Raw genomic sequence first — 18,954 nt, forward strand, 5'->3', positions numbered from 1 at the left:
CTTTTTCTTCATGTATTGAGAAGATCATATGGTTTTTCTCCTTCAATTTGTTAATATGGTTTATCACATTGATTGATTTGCATATATTGAAGAATCCTTGCATGCCTGGGATAAACCCCACTTGATCATGGTGTATGATCCTTTTAATGTGCTGTTGGATTCTGTTTGCTAGTATTTTGTTGAGGATTTTTGCATCTATGTTCATCAGTGATATTGGCCTGTAGTTTTCTTTCTTTGTGACATCTTTGTCTGGGTTTGGTATCAGGGTGATGGTGGCCTCGTAGAATGAGTTTGGGAGTGTTCCTCCCTCTGCTATATTTTGGAGAGTTTGAGAAGGATAGGTGTTAGCTCTTCTCTAAATGTTTGATAGAATTCACCTGTGAAGCCATCTGGTCCTGGGCTTTTGTTTGTTGGAAGATTTTTAATCACAGTTTCAGTTTCAGTGCTTGTGATTGGTCTGTTCATATTTTCCATTTCTTCCAGGTTGTCCATTTTATTGGCATATAGTTGCTTGTAGTCATCTCCCATGATCCTTTGTATTTCTGCAGTGTCAGTTGTTACTTCTCCTTTTTCATTTCTAATTCTGTTGATTTGAGTCTTCTCCCTTTTTTTCTTGATGAGTCTGGCTAATGGTCTATCAATTTCGTTTATCTTCTCAAAGAACCAGCTTTTAGTTTTATTGATCTTTCCTATTGTTTCCTTAATTTCTTTTTCATTTATTTCTGATCTGATCTTCATGATTCCTCTCCTTCTGCTAACTTTGGGGGTTTTTGTTCTTTCTCTAATTGCTTTAGGTGTAAGGTTAGGTTGTTTATTTGAGATGTTTCTTGTTTCTTGACGTAGGATTGTATTGCTATAAACTTCCCTCTTAGAACTGCTTTTGCTGCATCCCATAGGTTTTGGGTCGTCATGCTTTCATTGTCATTTGTTTCTAGGTATATTTTGATTTCCTCTTTGATTTCTTCTGTGATCTCTTGGTTATTAAGTAGTGTATTGTTTAGCCTCCATGTGTTTGTATTTTTTACAGATTTTTTTCCTATAATTGATATCTAGTGTCATAGCGTTATGGTTGGAAAAGATACTTGATACGATTTCAATTTTCTTAAATTTACCAAGGCTTGATTTGTGACCCAAAATATGATCTATCCTGGAGAATGTTCCATGAGCATTTGAGAAGAAAGTGTATTCTGTTGTTTTTGGATGGAATGTCCTATAAATATCAATTAAGTCCATCTTGTTTAATGTATTATTTAAAGCTTGTGTTTCCTTATTTATTTTCATTTTGGAGGATCTGTCCATTGGTGAAAGTGGGGTGTTAAAGTCCCCTACTATTATTGCATTACTGTCGATTTCCCCTTTTATGGCTGTTAGTATTTGCCTTATGTATTGAGGTGCTCCTATGTTGGGTGCATGAATATTTACAATTGTTATATCTTCTTCTTGGATTGATCCCTTGATCATTATGTAGTGTCCTTCTTTGTCTCTTGTAATAGTCTTTGTTTTAAAGTCTATTTTGTCTGATATGAGAATTGCTATTCCAGCTTTCTTTTGATTTCCATTTGCATGGAATATCTTTTTCCATCCCCTCACTTTCAGTCTGTGTGTGTCCCTAGGTCTGAAGTGGGTCTCTTGTAGACAGCATATATATGGGTCTTGTTTTTGTATCCATTCAGCTAGTCTATGTCTTTGGCTGGAGCATTTAATCCATTTACATTTAAGGTAATTATCGATATGTATGTTCCTATTACCATTTTCTTAGTTGTTTTGGGTTTGTTATTGTAGGTCTTTTCCTTCTCTTGTGTTTGCTGCCTAGAGAAGTTCCTTTAGCATTTGTTGTAAAGCTGGTTTGATGGTGCTGAATTCTCTTTGCTTTTGCTTGTCTGTAAAGTTTTTAATTTCTCCGTCGAATCTGAATGAGATCCTTGCTGGCTAGAGTAATCTTGGTTGTAGGTTTTTCCCTTTCATCACTTTAAATATGTCCTGCCACTCCCTTCTGGCTTCCAGAGTTTCTGCTGAAAGATCAGCTGTTAACCTTATGGGGAGTTCCTTGTATGTTATTTGTTGCTTTTCCCTTGCTGCTTTTCATATTTTTTCTTTGTATTTAATTTTTGATAATTTGATTAATATGTGTCTTGGCATGTTGCTCCTTGGATTTATCCTGTATGGGACTCTCTGTGCTTCCTGGACTTGATTGACTATTTCCTTTACCATATTAGGGACGTTTTCAACTATAACCTCTTCAAATATTTTCTCAGTCCCTTTTTTTCCTCTTATTCTTCTGGGACCCCTATAATTAGAATGTTGGTGTGTTTAATGTTGTCCCAGAGGTCTGTGAGACTGTCCTCAATTATTTTCATTCTTTTTTCTTTATTCTGCTCTGCGGTAGGTATTTCCCCTATTTTATCTTCCAGGTCACTTATCCGTTCTTTTGCCTCAGTTTTTCTGTTATTGATTCCTTCTAGAGAATTTTTAATTTCATTTATTGTGTTGTTCATCATTGTTTCTTTGCTCTTTAGTTCTTCTAGGTCCTTGTTAAACGTTTCTTGTATTTTCTCCATTCTATTTCCAAGATTTTGGATCATGTTTACTATCATTACTCTGAATTCTTTTTCAAGTAGACTCCCTATTTCCTCTTCATTTTTTTGGTCTGGTGGGTTTTTACCTTGCTCCTTCATCTGCTGTGTATTTATCTGTCTTCCCATTTTGTTTAACTTACTGTGTTTGGTGTCGCCTTTTCTCAGGCTTCAGGTTCATAGTTCCTGTTGTTTTTGGTGTCTGCTCCCAGTGGCTAAGGTTGGTTCAGTGGGTTGTGTAGGCTTCCTGGTGGAGGGGACTGGTGCCTGTGTTCTGGCGGATGAGGCTGGATCTTGTCTTTCTGGTGGGCAGGACCGTGTCAGGTGGTGTGTTCTGGGGTGTCTGTGAACTTATTGTGATTTTAGACAGCCTCTCTGCTAACGGTGGGGTTGTGTTCCTGTCTTGCTAGTTGTTTGGCATAGGGTATCCAGCACTGGGGCTTTCTGGTCATTGAGTGAAGCTGGGTCTTAGTGTTGTGATGGAGATCTCTGGGAGAGCTTTCACTGTTTGATATTATATGGGGCCAGGTCTCTGGTGGTCCAGTGTCCTGAACTCAGCTCTCCCACCTCAGAGGCTCAGGCCTGACACCTGGCCAGAGCACCAAGACCCTGTCAGCCACACAGCTCAGAAGAAAAAGGAGAAAAAAAAAGAAAGAAAGAAAGAAAGAAAGAAAAAATAATAAATAAAATAGTTATTAAAATAAAAATTTAAAAATATTATTAAAAATAAAAAAGTAATTAAAACAAAGAAAGAAAGAAAGAAGAGAGCAACCAAACCAAAAAACAAGTCCACCAATGATAACAAGCGCTAAAAACTATTCTAAAACAAACAAAAAAACGGACAGACAGAACCCTAGGACATGGTAAAAAGCAAAGCTATAGAGACAAAATCACACAAAGAAGCATACACATACACACTCACAAAAAGAGAAAAAGGGAAGATATATATATAATATATATTTATATATAAAATAAGGAAGAGAGCAACCAAATCAATAAACAAATCTACCAGTGATAATAAGCTCTAAATACTAAACTAAGGTAACCATAAAACCAGAAACAAATTAGATAAAGAAAGCAAACCCCAAGTCTACAGTTGCTCCCAAAGTCCACCACCTCAATTTTGGGATGATTTGTTGTCTATTCGGGTATTCCAGAGATGCAGGGTACATCCATCAAGTTGATTGTGGAGATTTAATCTGGTGCTCCTGAGGCTGCTGGGAGAAATTTCCCTTTCTCTTCTTTGTTTGTACAGCTCCTGGGTTTCAACTTTGGATTTGGCCCTGCCTCTGTGTGTAGGTCACCCTCTGGCATCTGTTCTTTGCTCAGACAGGACGGGGTTAAAGTAGCAGCTGATTCGGGGGCTCTGGCTCACTCAGGCTGAGGGGAGGGAGGGGTACGGAATGCGGGGCGAGCCTGTGGCGGCAGAGGCTGGCATGACATTGCATAGCCTGAGGCGCGCCGTGTGTTCTCCCGGGGAAGTTGTCCCTGGATCACGGGACCCTGGCAGTAGCGGGCTGCACAGGCTCCTGGGAGGGGCGGTGTGGAGAGTGACCTGTGCTTGCACACAGGCTTCTTGGTGGCGGCAGCAGCAGCCTTAGCATCTCATGCCCGTCTCTGGGGTCCGCGCTGATAACCGCGGCTCGCGCCCGTCTCTGGAGCTCGTTTAGGCGGTGCTCTGAATCCCCTCTCCTTGCGCACCCCAAAACAATGGTCTCTTGCCTCTTCGGCAGCTGCAGACCTTTTCCCGGACTCCTTCCCAGCTAGCTGTGGCGCACTAGCCCCCTTTAGGCTGTGTTCACGCCGCCAACCCCAGTCCTCTCCCTGGGATCCGACCAAAGCCGGAGCCTCAGCTCCCAGCCCCCGCCCGCCCCGGCGGGTGAGCAGACAAGCCTCTCGGGCTGGTGAGTGCTGGTCGGCGCCGCTCCTCCGTGCGGGAGTCTCTCCGCTTTGCCCTCCGCACCCCTGTGGCTGCGCTCTCCTCCGTAGCTCCGAAGCTTCCCCCCTCTGCCACCCGCAGTCTCCGCCCGCGAAGGGGCTTCCTAGTGTGTGGAAACCTTTCCTCCTTCACAGCTCCCTCCCACTGGTGCAGGTCCCATCCCTATTCTTTTGTCTCTGCTTTTTCTTTTTCCTTTTGCCCTACCCAGGTACGTGGGGAGTTTCTTGCCTTTTGGGAGGTCTGACGTCTTCTGCCAGCGTTCAGTAAGTGTTCTGTAGGAATTGTTCTACATGTAGATGTATTTTTGATGTATTTGTGGGGAGGAAGGTGATCTCCATGTTGTACTCCTTCACCATCTTGAAGGTCCCTCTATTTCTAAGTCCATTTCTGTTGCTTTAATCCACCCAGGTTGTGGTACTTCATTCCGACAGCCCTAGGAAATGAATGCAGAGGCTGTTAATGCTATATTGCTAAGTGTAAAAGCAACTAATAAATCAGTGTGCAGACTATGATCTCATTTATATAAAAATCATGGTTATGTAATTTTAAACGACAGGAAAGATATACAATAAAATACTAACAGATTTATCACTAGAGGATGTAATTTCAGGTTTAAATTTTTGTTCATTTTTTCTAGTCCATATTTTCCAAATTTTCAAAACAAATAGATTATTAGTATAATAGGAAAAAAGGTTATTTTTTACAACAGACATAAATTGCCCCTGGAAATAGGCTCCCCACACATACACCTTATACCAACAAACAGCATATTGAATTTGCTCCCTAAGGTCTCATCCTCTCTTGCCCACACATGCTCAGACTATGACTCTTCACTGAGAAAGCAGCAGAAGGAGGAGGGTTTATGCCTCTCCCTTTTACAATCAGTGGCTCCCCAGTACCATCAGAGTATGAACCATGTGAGATCTATCATGCCCAGCCCCTGCCAGCATCTCCATTCTCATCCTCCACCCACAGCCACCCTCGCGTACTGATCAGCTTGTAACACACACACACACACACGCACGCACGCACACACAACATCACTTGTACCTATCTGTTTAGTAATATTCTGCCTCATTCCCTAAGGAATCTCATGTGACTTCCCACATAAAACCACGCTGTGCCATGCCTTAGTGCCTTTGCTCATTCTGTGTTCTTTGCCCAGTATGCCTTCCCCAGCTAAGTCCAAGTCATCCTTAGATCCTCGGCCTAAATGCCAGTTCCTCCAAGATGCCCCCCTTGATATCTCTGCCTCTTTAGGTTTTGTTGGGGTTCCCACCCTGTGTCGTCACATCATCTGGGTATCCAGATGTCCTATCCCAAGTCATAATTGCTGGCTTCCTTCTGTCTCTCCCACTGCAGCTTCAGTTCCAGGAGGGCAGGCAACACTCCCCGATCATCTCTGTACCCAGAGTTCCTGGGCCTGGTACGCAGTAGCAACTCAATAAGTTCTTGTTGAACTGCTTGGAAGCCCAGATAGCTGAAGGCAATAGTGAGACAGACTGGGACTTAGGACCTGGGACCCTTTGCTGCAGTGCTTACACCTGGACAAATGTCTCCTCGAGAAACAAAATACAAAGAAAATGTAAGGGACTGGAAATAACTGCGTGCATGCACAGTTGGGTCAAATTATGGACAACAAGATACAAAAGATAGAAAAAGATCAAAAAACCCAACTGCCACTTCTGAAAAGCCAGGAGCAAAATCAGGGTGTCAGGAGCAAAAGCAGGGTACTGTGCATGCCCCCTGCACAGAACACCAACAAAGGGGTGGGCAAAACACCTAAGCCACCCCTCCTGCCCAATCCCTGGATACACCCCTACTGTCATGCCGTATAAGGAACCAGCTCCCCCCTTCTCGGGGGAGCGAGCTGGGGAACGTGTTACTTGTTCTTGCACCCCGCTGCTGCAGCAGGGGCCCCAGTAAAGCCTTGCTTGAATTTCTTGTCTGACCTCTGATCAGTTTCTATTGACTGGGGAAGGCCAAAAACCTTGGTCCGTATCAATAGGACTGTCAGACTGTGTTATTTAGAGACTGCATCTCCCTGCTCCTTCTTTTGCCCCCTCCAACCCACCATCCACAAACCAAAGTAATCATTTTAACTTACGTTTAAGCTACCTCATGCTAAAACCCCTACATGGGTCCCCATTACTCTTAGAATAAAATTCAAATTCCTTGTCATGGTAAATAAGGCCCTGCAGGATTGCCTTCTGACAACCCAACCTCAGCTTAGATGGTAAATGTGTTATGAAATTTGCTGAATGATGAAATGGATGCATGGGTAGGTGGATGGGTCGTGGGTGGATGGATGGATGGATGGATGGATGGATGGATGGATGGATGGATGGATGAATGGGAATGTAAACTTATAGGGAGTGCAGCTTGAGTATTTACTTGTTTCTCTTCAAAGAAACCCTTTGAAAACATTCCATAGCAAGAGAAAAGTGGAAAGGACATTTGATTTTTGGTTTTGCCACTTATTATCACCCATCCTTTTGCAAGCATTTTGCTGCCCTGGGACTCAGTGGTCTTGTCTTTTCACGGGCTTTAAGCCAGATGATTCAACAGATTTCACTGGAGATGCTTCTCTGGCCAGTGGTCCCAGGCATCCACAGGGCATTGCCTAAATGATGCCTTCCTCACCCATTCCAATCTCTTTTTTCTCTCCTCCAACCCCTCGCCAGGGAAAATTCTGGAGAACCATTAAACCTTGCTTTAGGGGACTTTGCTTTTACTGACTGATGACTTCAGGGTCTCACTTTTCCTCTCAGCTGCCCATCAAGGTGTCTTTCTTAAAAAAATGTTTTATCCCCAAGAGTAGTTTTCAAGCCAGCCGGCAAGATAATGGAAATTTCCCTACAAAACATCCTCAGCAATCACTGAATAGAGAATGGCTGAAGAACTTTCTTCTTCCCAGGATTCAAATCTCCCCACTACATTTCACTTCAAAATCAGACCAGAGCTGCCTTTGTACAATTTTTCTCTCACAGCTAGAATTCCACCTGAAGTTTTCAGTTGTAAGTCAGGACATTCCAAAACATGCTAGGATCCGTCCACTTTTCCTCACCTCTACTTCTGCTAATAAAGTCTCAGCCACTGTCACCTCCTCCCGGGACAAAGGGAACTGGTCTCCATGCCTCCTCCGCCTCCTGCCTACGATCTTTTTGCCACACAACAGCCAAAAAATTCTTTTTGAAAAATGCCAATCAGTACATGGGAATATAAAATAGAGCTGCCATTGTGGAAAATAGTTCGGCTGTTCTTCAAAACATTAAACATAGACTTTCCATACGACCCAGCAATTCCACTCCTAGGTCGATATCCCAAAGAACTGAAAACAGGTGTTCAAACAAAAACTTTTACAAAATGTTCACAGTAGCACTATTCACAAAGTATGGAAACAACCCAAATGTCCATTCACTAATGACTGCATCAACAAAATGTGGTCTATCCATACAATGGAATATCATTCAACCCTGAAAAGGAATAAAGTTCTGATACTTGCTACAACATGAATGAACCTTGAAAACATCATGCTGAGTGAAAGTAGCCAGACACAAAAGGTCACATATTGTGTGATTCCATTTATATGAAACATCCAGAATAGGTAAATGTATAGAGACAGAAAGCAGATTAGTGGTTAGCAGGGCTCAGGGAGGGGGTAGTGGGAGTGACTACTTAATATCTACAGCTTTCTTTGGGGTGATGCAAATGTTTTGGAACTAGAGATGGTAGTTACACAGCACTGTGAATTTACTAAATGTCACTGAATAGTGCACTTTAAAATTAATTAGCTAACTTTATGTTAGGCAAATTTTACCTGCATTTACAAAAAATGCAAATCAGCATATGTCACCTGATTACAACTCTCCAGTGGCTTCCCCTGAGAATTAGAGTCAAATGCAAGCTTCTTCCCTTCAGATGAGTTTCCAGGATCTGGTTCCTACCTACCTCACACTCTCAGCTCTTGCCTTCCCCCTCTTTACCCACAACATCCAGCTACACTGGCACCCATCAGGCCCATCTCCTTCCTGCCCCAGGGCCTTTGTTCTTACTCTTCCCCTGCCTGTAAAGTTCTTCCCTAATCTGCAAGGTTTTCCCCTCCAGGCAATTTCCTTAAATGTTGCCCCTTTGTGGACAGCCTCTTGCATTTCATCTCTGTTGACCTCATTATCCTGCTTTATTTTCCTATTAGCTCTTCTCATTATCTGAAATTATTGTATTAACATGTATTTTTTAAATTAAGGTGAAATCCACATAACATAAAATTAACCATTTTAAGTGTATAACATTGGCATTTGGTATTTTCACAGTATTGTGCAACCACCACCTCTATCTAGTTCCAAAACATTTTCATCACCCCAAAAGGAAACCCCATACCCATTAAGCAGTCACTCCCATCCCCCCACCCCCACCCCATCCCATGCCTCTAACGATCTGCTCTCTCTCTGTATGGATTTACCTATTCTGGATGTTTCATATAAATGGAATCATACAATAAGTGGCCTTTTGTGCCTGGCTTCTTTCACTGAGCATAAAGTTTTCAAAGTTCATCCATGTTGTAGCAAGTATTAGAATTTCATTCCTTTTTTAAAAAAATTTGTATTGGGGTAGAGTTGATTTACAATGTTGTGTTTATTTCAGGTGTACAGCAAAGTGAATCTGTTATACATATACCTATATCCACTCTTTTTTAGATTCTTTTCCCATATAAGCCATTACAGAGTATTGAGTAGAGTTCCCTGTGCTATACAGTAGGTCCTTATTAGTTATCTATTTTATATATAATAGGGTATATATGTCAATCCCAATCTCCCAATTTATCCTTTCCCCCCCTTACCCCCGGTAACCATAAGTTTGTTTTCTACATCTGTGACTCTATTTCTGTTTTGCAGATAAGTTCATTTGTACCCTTTTTTTAGATTCCACATATAAGCGATATCATATGATATTTGTCTTTCTCTGTCTGACTTACTTCACTCAGTGTGACAATCTCTATATCCATCCATGTTGCTGCAAATGGCATTATCTCATTCTTTTTCATGGCTGAGTAATAGTCCATTGTATATATGTACCACATCTTCTTTATCCATTCATCTGTCGATGGATGTTGAGGTTGCTTCCATGTCCTGGCTATTGTAAATGTGCTGCTATGAACATTGGGGTACATGTATCTTTTTGAATTATTGTTTTCTCCAGATATATGCCTGGGAGTGAAATTGCTGGATCATATGGTAGTTCTATTTTCAGTTTTTTAAGGAACCTCCATACTGTTCCCCCTAGTGGCTGCACCAATTTACGTTCCCACCAAAAGTGTAAGAGGGTTCCCCTTCATTCCTTTTTATAATTGAGTGATATTCCATTGTGTGGATAGACCACATTTGGTTCATCCACTCATCGGCTGACGGACATTTGAGTTTTTCTACCACGTGGGCTATTGTGAACAGTGCTGCTTTGGACATTTGTGTAGCATTTGTTTGAGTGTCTGTTTTCAATTCTTTGGGGAGCGGAATTGCTGGGTCTTATGGTAATTCAACGTTCAACTTGCTAAGGAACCCAACTGTTGTCCACAGAGGCTGAACCATTTTCCTGCATTTTTAATGTCTCACTGTCTAGAGTCCAAGCCTGGTTCACAGTGCTGGTCTCAGCATCTAGAAGACTGGCCGGCACATAGTAGGTCCTCATTTTATTTTAAAATGAATAATAATAGTAGAGTGACTCTCTGGTTTGTATAGGTAGCAGAAAACAGTCGTCTTCAGTTCAAAGCAACAGCTCTTTAATGAGGAGCCCTTCCCTACATCAGCGTGCCTCCAGTCTAACTCCAGCTTAGGCAAAGTTCTCTCCCAGGACTTCTTGAAAATAGCTCACTTTACTGAAGGAAATCTGGTTTATAGGAAAGTGTTTTGGGAAAACTGCAAGTCTCAGAGTATTCAGGAGAGAAGCTTGGCAAGGATATGGATGCATCCTACAAAAGAATGGCCACCGCGACCCTCGCCTAGCTCCACGGAGTCCCCGCCCCAATTTGCCATCACCATCCACCTACCCTGGGCAGAGGCAAAGGATAACCTTCTCCATTCCAGGCTCGAAGCCATGCAATCAAGTATGTCACCAAGATAATACTCACCCTTGGGATCTTAGTCTCTGGGTGGATGAGAACAGACTTAATGACTCCAGGACTGGAATTAGAGCCCAAGTTAGTAAGTGCTTTGTGACTGTGGTGAGGGAACAGATCACTTAGCCCAGTTCTATTAAAATATGTAGTAAATTATATCAGCTGGTAATGGCTCCAGTATGGCAACTTTAGCAAAAACGAAGAGACAGATATTTTACAACTGGATGTTCGTTCTGCCTCTCTTTCTTTCTGCGTACCTCCCCCCTCTGCCTACACACAATGTATATATACATTGTATGCACACACAAACACCCAGACACACACACACCTTTACTGGAGCCCCATGATGCTTTACTCTTCAGAGAGGCCATGAAAAGAACATGGATATTTTAAAGTCAAACAAACAGAATTGTGTTAGCATCCCATCTTTTCCACTAATCAGCTGTGTGACCCCATGCAGCTTACTTTACCTCTCTGAACCTCTATTTCTTTACTTTTAAAACAGGAATCTCAATAGTACTTATGCCAATCACCATGATGGGCGTGACAAGTATCAGTTGCATACCTGCAGTTTGTAGGGTGACTAAACCTCCTTTTTCATCCCAAGGGGCCTAGAAGTCAGTGGGAGGAAGGGGCTGAGGGCTCAGGAGGCCGGAACATTTTTCAGAGTCGTGGCAGCCGTGTCCTGGGAAAGTCATCTCGAAAAGAAGGCCGGTTGGAGGTGTTTGGTGATAATTTAAAATCACAAAGAACAACATGTAACCCAGTAATCTTTGAAATACCCATTGGCCCAAACCCTTAAGGAAAAAGCAAAGAGAGCCACGGCATCATTCAGCACTAGATTTCAGACTGACGTGCTTTAATCCAGCTTTTAAATTTTTAATTATGTTAATCTAATTTTAGACAGTAATGAGATAGTGGCGCACAGCATTTATTTCCATTTCAGGTTGTCTCCTTTCCTTCTCAGTCACCCGCTCTCTCCAACAGTGCTGGGCGCTAGAGCCAGCCAGCTTCCTCTTCCTCGGAACGCTGGCAGTCGCTTCCCACCGTGCGTCTGCCTGGCTGCTCAAAGCACGGTCTGCCCACCGCAGCGGCAGCATCGCCTGGGAGCATGTTAGAAATGCACGATCTCGGGCCCTGCCCCAAATCAGAACCTGCACTTTCAAAAGATCCGTCAGGTTGTTCTTGAGTCCATCAAAGCGTGAAGTACTGCATTTGAGGACTCTCTAGACACCAGGTGATCTTTCTAAACATGGCTGGTCCATCGCGCCATGGGCCACTGTGGGCTGCAAACCTAGCCAAAGCCAACTCCTCATGCTTCCTGGGTTCCTGTAGTTATTCTCGTCTTATTTCAGTTGGGCTTGGAGATATATGTCCTTTGGCAACACAAGATTTGTTCTTTCCCTGTTGTCAGCCACAGCTAAAGGGGCCCTTGTGAGAATAAGCTTAGCGTACCTTTATTCTCTGTTGACTGTGTCAGCTCTTGTTCTCAATGGTTTATTGATAATAGCTCATGTAATCCTTGCAGCATCCCTGGGAAGTGGGTGCCACTATTATCCCCATTTCACGGATGAGGAAACTGAGCCTAACGAATGTAAGTGACTTTCCCAAGATCACAATTAGTCAGGTTGGCACCCAAGAGTCTGAGTCCAGACCCTGAACCTTTATCAGTGTGTGCCCAGGGGGGACCTCAACCCAAGTGAGACTCTGATTCCTTCACTCAGCAGATATTTCCCGAGCGTAATGGGAAAATGCCAGGCATGTGCGAGGCACTGGGTGTAGGAGCTTAGTCTAGTGGGAAAGAAGGACGTTAACCAGATAATTACACACACACACACACACGCACACATGCACAAGTATGCATACGTGTACTTTCAAATGGGGAGGGTGTTAGGTAGAAGAGGTGCACCTCTGGGTATGGGTGTGGGTGGGCCCCCCTAGGAGAAGGTCTTTGAGCTCAAGGCTCACCAAAAAATTAGCCAACAATGGGGCATGAACAGTCCAGAAAGAAAAGGCATGTGCCCTGAGGAAGGGATACCTAGGATATCCTGTGAGAGTACAGGAAGCAAAGGGGATGGAGTTGTCCAATGCAAGGAAAGAGAGAGACAGGTCCCACTGGGAGGGCCTCAGAGGCCATGCCGAGAAGTCCTTATTCATGGCCTCCTTATCTCCACACAGTCCCTTTCAGTGCTCTGGGATTTCTCCCTCTCCTGCCTCACCACACCCCTGTCCCCTTGCCCCTACTCCAAGCTTTCCCCTCCCCTTCCTTCTCTTTCATGCTCTAGCCCTGTTCCGTGTCAGCACAGATTTGCGGCTGTAGTCATCAGGTCAGGGTTGGTTGCATGTGGCAGAAGCTCAACTCCAACCGGCTTAAACCTAAATGGTCTAGCTTCAGGAACAGCTGTATCCAGGTGCTCTACAATGGCATTGGGAATTCCCTCTCTTCATCTTTGGACTCTGACTTCTTGGGTTGGCTTCATCTCCAAGGGGTTGATGGCCCCCTGCAGCTCTGGACCTAGACACCCCATTGGCTTGTTACCAGCCAAGAGGACCCTAAGTCTCAGTGGCCCAGCTTGGATGATGTGCCTGCCCCTGAACCAATCACTCTAGCCAGGATGTGCTAACGCTTTAGTTTGCCAAGCCAGGGGACCACCCATGGAGCCCAAGGTTCCTTAAGGCTCCTAAGAAAGAATTCATATAGTGGATATTTCAGGCGTGATGAGCATGTGGGGAGGGGGCTAGAGGAAAGAGAACCATGGCTGGCTTCTGGGTGTCCTCATCCTTGACACAGTTCCTAATAGCAGGGGCGACTGAATCATTCCTTCTTACAGGAATTTACTTCAATTATAAAGTGCCATTGGTTATTTTTAAAATATTGTATTAAAAGTAGACTTTTATCATAGAACACATGCTGGCTTTAGAAATGTCAGCATGGTAAGGACAGCATCTTAAAATCAACACGATGGTATCTAGTGCTTTAGTAAGCATGAGGTTTGGGATGAGGCACTGAGAAAACCCTAAGTAATAAATTCTCGTCTCATTTTCCCAGAGTTGCCACGTTCCGCTTCCTCACCCCCAGCAAGGTTGCTTATGACAGCTGATAAGGCTACATTCATTATCTGCTGAGGATAAAATTCTGTATCTTGGTGGAGGAGAGAAGAAGGAGACTGACAGAAACAGGGTGGACAGAGGCAGATAAATGGAGAGAGCAAGAAATAAAAACTAAACACATCAAGAGTGGGCTTACATGACAGTTTAGGGAAATGCCCCAAGCACAAGGGTAAAGTTAATCATGATTCATTTGTAAGTGGGTATGGTTCTTGGGCCAAAGGACAGGAAGCACTTTGATCTGGCATCTTCTTAGGAACTGTGGACTGTTCCTATGCCTGGAAGGGGAGAGAAGGAGGTGGGTCAGAGATGAGAAAGGCAGGTCTTCTGGGAGCTTCTTCCTCTTTCCCAAGACAGTGCAGGCAAACAGCCTTCACCTCCAGGAGGAACTGCCATGGCCCAGGCACGAGGCATCTGCAGCCAATGCACACACATCCACCCCTGTACTGTTGTTGATAAGACGTTTACAAATTCAGGGAGAGAAAAATGTGGTCATTTATACTGCCATGTTGTAAAGCTTGACATTAGTGGAGCTATTAGTCCATGAATCACAGAAGGAGGTAAAACTTCAAATGGATATAAATGTCCATTAATAGTGGAAAAGTTAAATAAATTACACTTCATCCATAGCATGGAATAATATGAAGCCATTATAAAAATGAGCTAGACCTCTACTGAGTGCCACAAAAAGGTCTCCAAGAAATACTAAGTTAAAATAAAAAAGCAAATTGCAGAACAATACATATAGTATTATTCCATTCATTTATGCTAGGAAAAAAAATAGCTGTGTATGTAAATGCACAGATAAAGCATTTGTACCAAGCAATACCAGTGATTATCTCCTGGGGGGAACTGAGCATAGTAAGATTGAGATTTCCATAATTTCTTTATCCATTTATATTCTTTAAACATTTTCTACTATTGGGCTCTTTTTCAATGAAAAACTATATATATATAGTTTATATAAAACTAAATATTTATATTTATTATTTATGTATATAAATATGTAAATATTTATATTTATTTATATAAAACTAAATATATACACATATATTATACCTATACCTACCATGTGAGAAATAACATTGTGCTTACCATACCATGTGAGAAATAACAATGAAAGTTAGTGATTTGGGGAAACAAAAAAAGTTACTTAGCTTACTTACCTCCAGGCTCATTAATATCCCCTGCCTCCCACCCTCCACCACCAGAACTACTGATATGCTGCCTCCGGCTGCCCTGGCCACTGTGGTTCTCCTGCCCAGGCTGGAGTACTCTCCATCCCATCATGCTCCACCGTTCTGTTCTATCTACAGGGTTGTGCTCATGTAAATGCATTTTGTTCAAAAACATGTAGAATCCAGAGATGGTACTATAACCACAGTTGCCACAGTGCATCCATCAGGATAGGCATGGGTAAGCTGCAGTAACAAATGAGCCCTAAATCTCAGTGCCTCAGAACAGCAGAGGTTTATTTCTTGCTCATGTTTCATGTCAGCTCTCATCACAGGTCAGATTGGACTCTGTGTCGAGTTGTCTTCAATTCCGGGGTCAAAGTTTAGTCTCTGGAGCAGCCTCTGGGATGTTGCTGGTCTCCTGTCAAAGGCAAAATGAGATCAGCGTGAACCACACAATGGCTCTTAAAACTTCTTCCTTGGAAGAGAAGAGGCCCATGTCACTTCTGCTCATATTTTGCTGACTCAAACAAGTCACACGGCCAAGACCAAGACCAAAGTGTCAGAGAAGTGTGATCCTCCTGGGGCAGGGAGGTATGATGGGGAAGAGGCAGCAGATACCTTTCAACAGTAATACGGCCCCTCGTGCGTGGTTTTCAAAGACTTGAACCACAGCAGATATTCCTGGGGTGCCTGCTATGTGCTAAGTACTGTACCACATGGAGGGGTATGAAGACAATTCATAATGATAAAAGCTAGAGATTTTTATGCCTTATGACACCAGATACTATGCTAAACATGTTGCATGCATTAATTCATTTAATCCTTATGTCAGCTATTACTGGACATGAGCAACCTGGGGCCGAGAAAAGTCAAGTCACTTGCCCAGATGCACACAATCCCTGCCCTCCAGGAGTTTACAGTCTGCAAGTGTCCCAGACTTGGAATGTGAAAGCTGATCCACACTTCATGCTTTTCAAGAACTTATTTATTACTGTATCAATCACCCACCATATACAAGAACTGAGCAGGGTTCTTAGGATACTTTAGAAGAAAAATACCATCAGGACATTAGTTCTTCCTATCTCTCTATTAGCTATATGACCTAGGGAGTTTCTCAACCTCTCTCGGCCTCCAGATTCTCATCTAAGACTGAAGATGATTGTGGAGCCTGCCTTTCATTCAACAGGATCTACTGAGCGCCTCCTCTGTGCCAGACACGGTTCTGGATATCAGGGCCTCAGCAGTGAGTGGATCTCCCTCTACCCTTATCGGGGGCTGAAAGTCTAGTGAGGAAAGAAAGAAATTAATCAACATATAACTTAATGTTGATATAATAAGTGCTATAAAAAGTAAAAAGGCAGAGAAAGGAGACTGGGTGATAGGGGTGCTATTTTAAATAAAGTGGTCAGCAGAGACCTTACTGATGAGGTGATACTTGAGCCAAGACCCAAATAAAGTGAGGGACAAGCAGGTCATGTGAAGTTCTAAAGAAGAATGTTTCTAGTGGAGGAAATAGCAGATACGAAGCCCCTGAGGCCAGGCTGTGTCCCACGCGTGTGGGGAGCAGAGGAGGCCAGCGTGGAACGGCTGAAGCTGATGAGCAAGGAGGAGAATGGCAGGAGAGGGAGGCAGGACCAGATCGTGAAGGACCCCATGGGCCATGGAAAGGGGTTTCAGTTCCATTCAGCCCTGAGGGTAACATGAGGTAACCCCTGGAATGCGCTGAGCACTGTGCCAGGTGCATAGGAAGCCTTCAACACATGAATGGATGTCAGCAGCTCTTCATGCCATCGGTGCCCAGTGACTTATACAGGGCCTTTATGTGCTAGGCATTGTCCTGGATGCTTGGGAATCATCAGTGCACACGGCATACAAAGATGCTCTCGTGAAGTTTGATTTGAGTATGAGAGCCAGAAAACAAAATAAATAAATATAATAAATAAATAAGTAAATGGTGAGGCATGTTAGAAAGTGATAAGTGCTATGGGTAGCAGATAGGGAAGGGGGTTCAGGCATGGGGCAAAGGGGTGTCAGGCTGTGATGTTAACTCCTATTGCATGGGTGAGTAGGCTTCAGTGAGAACAAAGACTCAGGTGAGCGGTTTAGGGAAGCAGATCTCTGGGGGAAAAGCATTGCAGGCAGAGGGAACAGCTGGAGCAAAGGGCTGGAGGCGGAGGCGTGACTGATGTATTCCGTGGACATCAAGGACACCAGAGAGGAGCAGGGGACGAGGTCACGGTGGTGATAGGAGCCAGATCACGATCATGTAGGGCCTCGCAGGCCATTGTCGAAGCCTTGGCTTTTGCTCTGAGTGCTGAGGGTGTCACGGGAGGGTTCTGAGCAGAGGAGGGACATGATCAGAGGTGGGTTCTAACAGGGTGGCTCCAACCTCTGGTGGAGAAGATATTGGATGGCGGGTGATTGGAAGCAGGGAGACCATTAGGAAGCCAGAGCAGGAATCCAGGTGGGGGATGCTGGTGGTTGTGGCCCAGCTGGTAGTGATGAAGGTGATGGAAAGGAATAGGATTCTGAATATATTTTGAGGTTAGAGCCCCCTCCCCAGAGCCCTGTCCATTTCCTCCACCCGCAACCTCTGTATTATTCCTGCCATGAACAGCCGGGGAGAAGGGAGGTCACCATCAGCGTCCCATGCCTGAGCTCTAAGCTTGGGACATCGCGCTCATCTCTATTCCCTGCTTTGCTGGAGAGCTCTCCGTTTATTAATGCCGGCTGCTCCCACCTCTGACAGCATGGAAGCAGTTCCATTAAGCTCAGATTGGCAATCTGAGGCTGGGTGAGATAGGAGCACAGGATAAAGATGATAGCAGCAGAAAGAAAGACAGCCTTTATATGAGAGGAATCTCATCTCTCAGTCCTCCCCTGGTGCTATTTCTAGAAGGGCCCCCCTGTTTAATCCTATATACACCCCCTTAAAGTCTTGGAAGAGTGATCTTACCTGATTCCCTGTTATCATGCAGACACGCATCTTGGGTCTTTCTTTTTGAAAGGAATTAACGCATTCTTGCTTTCCCATGTCCCTTCATTTATTCGTTTTGCAAATAAATTTTTAGTGTGAGGCATTCTGATAAGTGATAAAGATAGAGTGGGCACAATCAATACAGCCCTTGACTGTGCAGAGCATATAATTGAGTAGACAGATGATGAATAAGTAATCCAACCTATAAACAGTGGAACACTGTAGTCAAGAGGAAGCAGGGGTTAAGGTTTCAGACTTTGGAGCTAGTTGCTTGCTGGAGGATATTGGGCAAGTTACCTAACAATTCTGTGCCTCAGTTTCCTCACTTGTGAGAGGAGGGATAATAGGACTGCCTACTTCACAGATTTAGATGTGTTGATGGATTGAATTCACACGTACAAAGCTGTTATGGAAATATCCAACACATAGGAAACATCGTCTGAGTGTTTGCTACTATTATCATAAGCATTTAATTCAGATTATGATTATTCTATGAAGGGAATTTATAGGGTATGTATAAAGGTGAAGAAGATCAAAAAGGGTGTGGAGGGTGACTTTAAGGTGAGCCCTGAAGGATGATGAGGAGCCAGCTTTGCAAACGTGTAGGGGGAGGGGCCACAGGACAAAGTGTTCGAGGCAAGGGGGAGGGTGTGGGCAAAGACTCTGGTGCAGGGAAAGAGGCTGGCTCTTTGGGGAGTGCAGAGAGGGTTGGGCAGGGCACAGTGCACCTGCAAATCCACCTGGTCCTTTCCTGAGTCTTAGACACCAGGAGGCAGGTGACGGGGGGACTGACTGAACTAGCCACTGGCAAGCTTATTGCCCTAGAAGATTCTGACATGGATCCTTGTCAAGTGGTCCTTCCAAAGCCCAAGTCATTGTCAATCACTGCAGGTGTTTGTCCTCTTTTCCTGCTTTGTGTATTGAAGATGCCTTTTAGGGCCCATATCCAGCTCACACCCCTGGGACCTGATATCTACCCCACCCCTCAGGGGTCAGCTCCTGCAGCCATGGTTTGTGATATGGGACTTTGACCCCAAGCATAGATGATTGGACAAGAGGGCACAAAA

This window comes from Eschrichtius robustus, chromosome 16, assembly GCF_028021215.1.
Source record: "Eschrichtius robustus isolate mEscRob2 chromosome 16, mEscRob2.pri, whole genome shotgun sequence".
Taxonomy (NCBI): Eukaryota; Metazoa; Chordata; class Mammalia; order Artiodactyla; family Eschrichtiidae; genus Eschrichtius; species Eschrichtius robustus.